The sequence below is a fragment of the Lampetra fluviatilis genome, chromosome 59 (assembly GCF_964198595.1).
Source record: "Lampetra fluviatilis chromosome 59, kcLamFluv1.1, whole genome shotgun sequence".
In the NCBI taxonomy this organism is placed as follows: domain Eukaryota; kingdom Metazoa; phylum Chordata; class Hyperoartia; order Petromyzontiformes; family Petromyzontidae; genus Lampetra; species Lampetra fluviatilis.
The window spans coordinates 533,866-544,776 of record NC_136333.1 but is presented as its reverse complement, the minus strand read 5'-3'; the positions used below and the strand labels follow the sequence as shown (position 1 = coordinate 544,776).

Here is a 10,911-nt window from a genome sequence, read left to right as displayed (position 1 = left end):
CTGCCCCCCACTTCTCCACGCTCCCTGCCCCCCCTCCCCACGCTCCCTGCCCCCCCTCCCCACGCTCCCTGCCCCCCCTCCCCACGCTCCCTGCCCCCCACACTCCCTGCCCCCCACACTCCCTGGCCCCCACACTCCCTGCCCCCCACTTCTCCACGCTCCCTGCCCCCCCTCCCCACACTCCCTGCCCCCCCTCCCCACGCTCCCTGCCCCCCCTCCCCACACTCCCTGCCCCGCACTTCTCCCTCCCTGCCCCCCCTCCCCACGCTCCCTGCCCCCCACTTCCCCTCGACCTCCCTGCGGGGGGGGGGGTCTCTCCGCGCTTTCATTCTCTGCCAGGAGCCGCGCAGTTAAGCCGGGGGGGGGGGGCACGCCGGGTGGCGAGATCGCACTGTGCAGCAACTCGTTTCGTGTGTCCCTGGGGCGTGTTAGTTCCTAATCGCTTGTGCCTCAACAGTGCAGAGAATGGCGATCATTCCCCACAAACTTTGCTTTTGTGACCAGCACAGTGATAATTTGAAATGTACATATTTTCAATGAGAAAACGGGCGAATTTGTGTCTTTTCGTTCACGTAAAGTCAGAAAACAACAACATATGAATCAAAATTGACATGTATTTACACTGAAGTAATACAAAAATTACTACATAGTGTTACTAGTGCCGTGACGCCCTCCACCATCGAGGCCGCCGCTGATTACACCTCTACGCGCACGACATCACCATCATCACCATAGCTATTGATCTTATAGTCATCATGACCATCATCACCATCACCATCATCACCATCGCTATCGATCTTATAGTCATCATGACCATCATCCATCATCGCTATCGATCTTATAGTCATCATGACCATCACCATCATCGCTATCGATCTTAAAGTCATCATGACCATCATCACCATCGCTATCGATCTTATTGTCATCATGACTATCATCACCATCGCTATCGATCTTATCATCATCACCATCACCATCATCACCATCGCTATCGATCTTATTGTCATCATGACTATCATCACCATCGCTATCGATCTTATCATCATCACCATCACCATCATCACCATCGCTATCGATCTTATAGTCATCATGACCATCATCCATCATCGCTATCGATCTTATAGTCATCATGACCATCACCATCATCGCTATCGATCTTAAAGTCATCATGACCATCATCACCATCGCTATCGATCTTATTGTCATCATGACTATCATCACCATCGCTATCGATCTTATCATCATCACCATCACCATCATCACCATCGCTATCGATCTTATTGTCATCATGACTATCATCACCATCGCTATCGATCTTATCATCATCACCATCACCATCATCACCATCGCTATCGATCTTATAGTCATCATGACCATCATCCATCATCGCTATCGATCTTATCATCATCACCGTCACCATCATCACCATCGCTATCGATCTTATAGTCATCATGACCATCATCACCATCGCTATCGATCTTATAGTCATCATGACCATCACTATAGATCTTATTGTCATCACGACCATCATCATCACCATCATCGCTATCGATCTTAGAGTCATCATGACCATCATCACCATCATCACTATCGATCTTATTGTCATCACGACCATCATCATTATCACCATCGCTATCGATCTTAGAGTCATCATGACCATCACCATCATTGCTATCGATCTTATTGTCATCATGACCATCATCATCCAGCATCGCTATCGATCTTATAGTCATCACGACCATCATCATCACCATGATATTATCACACCATCATCACGATCATCAATATCGGGCATTTGTCGATCCATTGCTGTCACCGTGGTTCGCCTGCACTGCGCTACGAACCCGGTGACCAGAGTTCGATTCCTGCTCACGGCCAACAGCGATGCCGTCCCTAGGTCTGCTCAGCCTTAAATGTGCGTGCAGCCCCACGATAACTCGGAAGTCTTGGGGCTCGGCGAGACTTTCCTGAGTAAACTTGCTGACTCGTGAACAGTGGTGGACACTGTAATGATGATGGACACTGTAATGATGATGGACACTGTAATGATGATGAACACTGTAATGATGATGGACACTGTAATGATGATGGACACTGTAATGATGATGGACACTGTAATGATGATGAACACTGTAATGATGATGAACACTGTAATGATGATGGACACTGTAATGATGATGAACACTGTAATGATGATGAACACTGTAATGATGATGAACACTGTAATGATGATGGACACTGTAATGATGATGAACACTGTAATGATGATGGACACTGTAATGATGATGAACACTGTAATGATGATGAACACTGTAATGATGATGAACACTGTAATGATGATGAACACTGTAATGATGATGAACACTGTAATGATGATTAACACTGTAATGATGATGAACACTGTAATGATGATGGACACTGTAATGATGATGGACACTGTAATGATGATGAACACTGTAATGATGATGAACACTGTAATGATGATGAACACTGTAATGATGATGAACACTGTAATGATGATGAACACTGTAATGATGATGAACACTGTAATGATGATGAACACTGTAATGATGATGAACACTGTAATGATGATGAACACTGTAATGATGATGAACACTCCGTGTACTCACGGGCAATGCTGACGTGACAAGGGAACGCGTTCGCGGACTCACCATGACACTCACCACACTCACCATGACACTCCCCCACTCACCATGACACTCACCCACTCACCATGACACTCACCACACTCACCATGACACTCCCCCACTCACCATGACACTCACCACACTCACCATGACACTCACCACACTCACCATGACACTCACCCACTCACCATGACACTCACCACACTCACCATGACACTCCCCCACTCACCATGACACTCCCCCACTCACCATCACACTCACCCACTCACCATGACACTCCCCCACTCACCATGACACTCCCCCACTCACCATGACACTCCCCCACTCACCATCACACTCACCCACTCACCATGACACTCACCCACTCACCATGACACTCCCCCACTCACCATCACACTCACCCACTCACCATGACACTCCCCCACTCACCATCACACTCACCCACTCACCATGACACTCCCCCACTCACCATGACACTCCCCCACTCACCATGACACTCCCCCACTCACCATCACACTCACCCACTCACCATGACACTCACCCACTCACCATGACACTCCCCCACTCACCATCACACTCACCCACTCACCATGACACTCCCCCACTCACCATCACACTCACCCACTCACCATGACACTCACCCACTCACCATGACACTCACCCACTCACCATGACACTCCCCCACTCACCATGACACTCCCCCACTCACCATCACACTCACCCACTCACCATGACACTCACCCACTCACCATGACACTCCCCCACTCACCATCACACTCACCCACTCACCATGACACTCCCCCACTCACCATCACACTCACCCACTCACCATGACACTCACCCACTCACCATGACACTCACCCACTCACCATGACACTCCCCCACTCACCATGACACTCCCCCACTCACCATCACACTCACCCACTCACCATGACACTCACCCACTCACCATGACACTCCCCCACTCACCATCACACTCACCCACTCACCATGACACTCCCCCACTCACCATGACACTCACCCACTCACCATGACACTCACCCACTCACCATGACACTCACCCACTCACCATGACACTCACCCACTCACCATGACACTCACCCACTCACCATGACACTCACCCACTCACCATGACACTCCCCCACTCACCATGACACTCACCCACTCACCATGACACTCCCCCACTCACCATGACACTCCCCCACTCACCATGACACTCACCCCACTCACCATGACACTCCCCCACTCACCATGACACTCACCCACTCACCATGACACTCACCCACTCACCATGACACTCACCCACTCACCATGACACTCACCCACTCACCATGACACTCCCCCACTCACCATGACACTCACCCACTCACCATGACACTCACCCACTCACCATGACACTCCCCCACTCACCATGACACTCACCCACTCACCATGACACTCCCCCACTCACCATGACACTCACCCACTCACCATGACACTCCCCCACTCACCATGACACTCCCCCACTCACCATGACACTCCCCCACTCACCATGACACTCCCCCACTCACCATGACACTCCCCCACTCACCATGACACTCCCCCACTCACCATGACACTCCCCCACTCACCATGACACTCCCCCACTCACCATCACACTCACCCACTCACCATCACACTCCCCCACTCACCATGACACTCCCCCACTCACCATGACACTCCCCCACTCACCATGACACTCCCCCACTCACCATGACACTCCCCCACTCACCATGACACTCCCCCACTCACCATGACATTCACCACACTCACCATGACACTCCCCCACTCACCATGACACTCACCCACTCACCATCACACTCACCCGTTCACTATCACACTCACCCGCTCACCATGACACTCACCCACTCACCATCACACTCGTCCACTCACCATCACACTCACCCACTCACCATCACACTCACCCGCTCACCATCACACTCACCCGCTCACCATCACACTCACCCACTCACCATCACACTCACCCACTCACCTCACAATCACACTCACCCACTCACCATCACACTCACCCACTCACCTCACCATCACACTCACCCACTCACCATCAGCCTCATCATTACACTCACCCACTCACAATCACACTCACCATCACACTTATCCACTCACTATCATACACATTCACTCACTCACCATCACACTCACCTATTCACCATCACACGCACCCACACTCACCATCACACTAATAATCACACTCACATACCCACACTCTCCCACAATCACACTCAACCACTCACCATCACACTCACATCACACGCTCCCACAATCACACTCAACATCACACGCACCCACTCACCACCACACTCGCCATCACACTCACCACACTCGCCATCACACTCACCCACTCACCATCACACGCACCCACTCACCATCACACTCAACCACTCACCACCACACTCGCCATCACACTCACCCACTCACCATCACACGCACCCACTCACCATCACACTCACCCACTCACCACCACACTCACCCACTCACCATCACACTCACCCACTCACCACCACACTCACCCACTCACCATCACACTCACCCACTCACCACCACACTCACCATCACACTCACCCACTCACCATCACACTCACCCACTCACCATCACACTCACCATACGCACTTTCCACCATACTATTAAATCAACTGACAATCGATATGTACAGTACACTCACCACTATATACTATTACATACAATATACTCACACTCACCATGACACACGCTCACCGTTACGTACGCTCACCAGGACACTCACACCGTGTCTTTGTGATTTGATAGAGAGAAATCAATACAAATACAAAGCTCCCCCGTTATAGCCTCACCAGATTGTTGGGGCAAGTGCTGGGAGCGAGCACACGAGGGGGTGGGTGGCCAGCACCACGCCCATCCGCCTTTGTCTCCCCATTGCTTATGTCTTTGTGACGCATCATGTGCCCCTTTAAGGCTGAGTCGACCTAGGTGCGGGACTCGAACTTCGTCTCCGGTGCCCACCCCCCGCGACACCCCCACACCCGCCCTGTCTCGTGCTGTTTGTGGCTCAAGTTGTTGACGTTTCGTCTGGAGCAGGCGAGCAAGTTCCGAGCAAAGCACTCTACCCCCCCCCCCACAGGACAAAGATGCCCCGTATAGCCTTAGCAGACTCTTGGGGCAAGTGCTGGTAGCGAGCACACGAGGGGTGGGGGGGGGTGGCCAGAACCATTTGAGGCTGAGTCGACCTAGGGGAGGCGCAGGACCGGTTCAGATGATAATCGTCACTGGTATTTGGTGGCCGTGAGCGGGAATCGAATTGGGGTCGCCGGGTTCCTAGCGCAGTGCGCTAACCTCTGCGCCACCGCTCCCCACGCACACGCACACAGACTCGCACAGACACCTTATCTCGCCTATGTTTACACAGTCCCTTTCGTGAGTACACACACACACTGACACACACACTGACACACACACTGACACACACACTGACACACACACTGACACACACACACTGACACACACTCACACGCTCACTTCCATACTGACACACACACACTCGCTTACACGCTCACTTACACACGGACACACACATACACTGACACACACTCACACACTTCCATACTGACACACTCACACTGACACAAACACACTCACTTACACACTGACACACACACTCACACACTCGCTTACACACACACTGACACACACACACGCACTCGCTTACACGCTCACTTCCATACTGACACACACACTCACGCAATCGCTTACACGCTCACTTACACACTGACACACACACACTCACTCGCTTACACACATTGACACAAACACACTCACTTACACACTGACACACACACACACACTCGCTTACACGCAACATTAGTTACTACACGCAACAATTCTCATGGCGCTGGTTTACTCATGAAAGCCTCGCCGAGTCTCATGACTCGTTTTTAGGAGGGTCCTGCCAGATTTTCGCAGCCAGGGCGATGCTTGCTGTTGATGTTACTGCTTGCTGTTGCTACTGTTGCTGCTGATGTTGCTGCTGCTGCTGCTGCTTGCTGCTGATGCTACTGCTGCTGCTTGCTGCTGTTGTTGTGGAGTAGATTCCACCCGAGTCAAATGCGGTGCCACTTTTTCGAATGTTGGCAAATTTTGGTGGCAAATTTTAGACGCGCTCGACCCACAGTGAGCATCTCTCACGGGATCGTTAACGTCGTCCACTGTGAGTGGGGGCGCCACGGTGGCCAAGAGATGTTGACTCCCTCGCCTGGTGTGCAGGAGGTCGTGGGTTCGAGCCCGACCCTGACGCCTGCTGCTGTGTATTTGGGTTTGCCTGTCTCTCATCATCACCATCACGGTGGCTAGGAGATGTTAACTCCCTCGCCTGGTCTACAGGAGGTCGTGGGTTCCATCCTGACCCTGACGCCTGCTGCTGTGTATTTTGGGTTTGCCTGTGCCTCTCATCATCATCACGGTAGCTAGGAGATGTTAACTCCCGCGCCTGGTCTACAGGAGGTCGTGGGTTCGATCCCGACCCTGACGCCTGCTGCTGTATATTTGGAGTTTGCGTGTCTCTCTCTCTCCGTCTCTCCCCGTGGTCGCGAGGGGTTTTCTCCGGGTCCTCCGGTTCTTTCACTCCACATTTAGAATCAGCATCACGCGTTTAGAGTGTTTCGCTCCTGCTATAAATGCCCACGTCATAATAAGCCACTTCGTCGAGTATCGTTTGCGATAGGCAGGTCGCTTTTGAAAAGAGCTGCTAAAGAGCTCAGTGGGCCCTTGGCTGGTAAAATAAAAACGTCCAGTTTAGAGTGATACAGACGGCACGTCGTGTTACCACTGTAAACACACACGGCTGTATATTCTTGGTTCTTTCAGCTGTGGATTTGACACCTGATGATGGTTGCTTGTTTTGCAGTCGAAACGTCGTGAGAATTTGTATTGTTTATATTTGTATTATTTTATTATTTCCCTTCTACGTGACTTTACCGAAAGAACCAATAATATGAATCCCTGCAGTCACGAAAGCTTTAAATCAAAACACACGGCTGTATTAACCAGGGCGGCCGCTGGGAAACTGAACCACGAATCTCGTCTGCCCGACCGAGGAAGCGGTGCTGCGTCTCTCCGAGGAGGGCCGCGGTGTAATTTTAACTAAAACTAAACTTTTTTTTTATTTTATTTTACCAGTTAAGGCCAACTGAGGTAGGGAGCTCTTTTCCAGGAGCGGCTAGGCCACACAAATGATCGCTCAACAAGGTGGCGGTGTCATCGTGTGGGCATTTACAGCGGCCGAATATCATGAACGCGTGAGGTTGATTCTAAACGCGGAGGGAAACCCCAGAGGACTCGGAGAAAAATCCACGACCGCGGGGAGAGAGACACCGCAAACTCCAAATATACAGCAGCAGCAGCAGGCCTCAAGGTCGGGACCGAGCCCACGACTTCCTGTAGACCAGGCGAGGTAGTTAACATGTCCTAGCCACCGTGATGATGATGGGAGAGAGAGAGACAACTGCAAACTCCAAATATACAGCAGCAGCAGGCGTCAGGGTCGGGACCGACCCCACGACCTCCTGCATGCCAGGCGAGGTAGTTAACATCTCCTAGCCACCGTGATGATGATGGGAGAGAGAGAGACACTGCAAACTCCAAATATACAGCAGCAGCAGGCGTCAGGGTCGGGACCGACCCCACGACCTCCTGCATGCCAGGCGAGGTAGTCAACATCTCCTAGCCACCGTGATGATGATGAGAGAGAGAGAGACACGCAAACTCTAAATATACAGCAGCAGCAGGCGTCAGGGTCAGGACCGAACCCACGCGCTCACAGAATAGTCGTGAACACGGTCCTTGAGCAAGGTGAGCAGAGCAACCTGGGCAGACGAGACGATGGTTATGACGACGATGATGGAAGGAGGGAATTCCAGAGTGGAGCGGTGTGAGGGAATAAGCAGAGAGAGGGGTGAGTTTACCTGCAGTGTGGTCAGTAGGCGGGTGAGTGAGTAAGGCTCGTGGGTGATTGAGTAGCAGGTGAGTGTATATGGGGAGCGGTAGCGTTACGGTCCGAATCCGGCCATCCGAATTCGATTCCTGCTCACGGCCAACACCGCACCTCCGATTACCACCGTTGGCTACGTACGGTGCGAACGAAGTTCAACGTTCATACCAGTGGCGATTACCTGAACCGGTCCTGGACCTCCCCTAGGTCGACTCAGCCTCAAATGAGTACCTGGGGCGGTGGGTAAATATCGCCACTGGTGCTGGCCACCCACCCCCTCGTGTGCCGTGCCGGCCTTCATGGGTACTCGCTAACAGCACTTGCCCCAACATACTGTCACAGGCTATACGGGGGATCTTTGTTGTTGCCTTACGCTCCATACGAAGCTCCAGGTCTTCTCAGCCACAGGTATCCCTCTCCCTGCTCTTATCGGGGTCCATCTCTCATCTCCACGACTATCTCGTTACCGCTGTGCATCTCCCGACTCCCGTCCCATCTACAACTTTGTTACATTTCTTGAACCTCGCGGTTAAACAAAGGATCTAGTGACGCTGCTGCTGCTGCTGCTGCGTTGGCGGTGCACGGACGACCAATGCAGCCCGCTGCGTGTCAGCAGCGCTTCGTGTCGCCTCAAAATAAAATGTATAAGAGACGACGTTTCGGGCAACGATCTTTCATGGGGCACAGGGTGCGAATCCCACGAAATATAATATCGTCTGTCTCTCGTCATCTCACTCGCGTTCATACATTGAAAAGGGTGGGACACAGTTTCAGTTTCATGTATTATGTGTAGCCCTGTGAGCCATTCGGCTCTTGAATCGGGTGCAACCGCAACAAACAACAAACATGAACAAGAAAACATCTTAAAGTGACACACACAATTGTCATTTCTCCTCCTGGCCTCGAATGAGCAAACACCAGCGCTGTGATATCGTGGACCTTATATCGTGATATCGTCACATCGCGGCCAAGGACATCCTCTCACCTGGGTCGCTGGGTCGACGATGTCCCGCGTGTGGGTCCCAGAGTCTTGAGACGTCTTGAGACGTCTTGATATTAATGTCGTCTCGCTTCGGAGTCTCAGCAGAGACCTCCGCTGTGTCTCTCTGTGCCGCTGTCGTTCTGTGTCGTTCGCGATGGGGACAACTCGGGGTGAGGATTGTGAAGAGGGCGTCACTCTCAAACAAACTCTACCCTCGCTCAGCTCCCTCCGTCAACCATCACCGCGTCGTCGACGTCGCCTTCACCATTGATGCTCCTTCATTCACTCACTCAACACCAGACAGTGAATTGGATGGAATGAACGGTGCCACGTGACTCCTGTTTTCTGTGCTATTTATCGAGATACTGTATCATCATCATCAGCATCACAAGTTGTTACAATAATTAGCGTTGCTATTAAGAAGGGCGGAGAGGCGCCACCTCAGTGAGTGGAGGAGCGAGGAGCTGGGGGGGGGGGGAGTCCCGGGGCTCATTTAAGAGAAGAGCTGAGAGCGGGAGGCGGGGCTAACGAGCCGAGTGGGCGGGGCTAGCGAGTCGAGTGGGCGGAGCCAACGAGTCAAGTGGGCGGGGTTAGCGAGTCAAGTGGGCGGGGTTAGCGAGGTTCATAGCGCAGCGTAGCGCTAACCACGACACTACTGCTCCCTCCACACACACAATCACCCACACTCTCACCCACACACTCACCCACACTCACCCACACAACAACAACCACCATTCGCCACTAAGTGGCGGTGACGTCACCACGACGCTTGTGCCAGGCTATGTGCACCTTGAGGCCACGTGAAATGTCGAACGCCCGCTGGCAGGAGGTCACGGGGCAGACCCAGGTGCCACGGGTCGACTGACTGAGATGACCGAGATGACTCACACACACACACTCACCCACACTCACCCACACACTCACACACTCACCCACACTCACCCACACACTCACCCACACTCACCCACACACTCACACTCACCCAGCAAACGCACACTCACACTCCCACCCACACTCACCCACACTCACCCACACTCACCCACACACACTCACACCCACACACCCACCCACACTCACCCACACTCACCCACACACTCACCTACACTCACCCACACACCCACCCACACTCACCCACACTCACCCACACTCACCCGCACACTCACCTGCACTCACCCACACTCACCCACACACACTCACCCACACTCTCCCACACACAACAAAGACAGATTCCCCCCCTCCCAGCTCTGACGCGTGCAGCCACTCATTACTGCAATTAGCGGAG

At 52.6% G+C, this 10,911-nt stretch overlaps 1 protein-coding gene across 1 annotated transcript in view; it reads right to left on the bottom strand.

Annotated features, from left to right (window-relative positions):
- LOC144950699 (neurocan core protein-like) overlaps nt 1–10,067 on the bottom strand; it is a 37,789-nt gene extending 27,722 nt beyond the window's left edge. The window contains exon 1 of the mRNA XM_078880773.1: nt 9,633–10,067. The gene's annotated coding sequence lies outside the window, so the exon portion shown is untranslated. The remainder of the gene's footprint in view (nt 1–9,632) is intronic.
- Nucleotides 10,068–10,911: the final 844 nt, after the last annotated feature.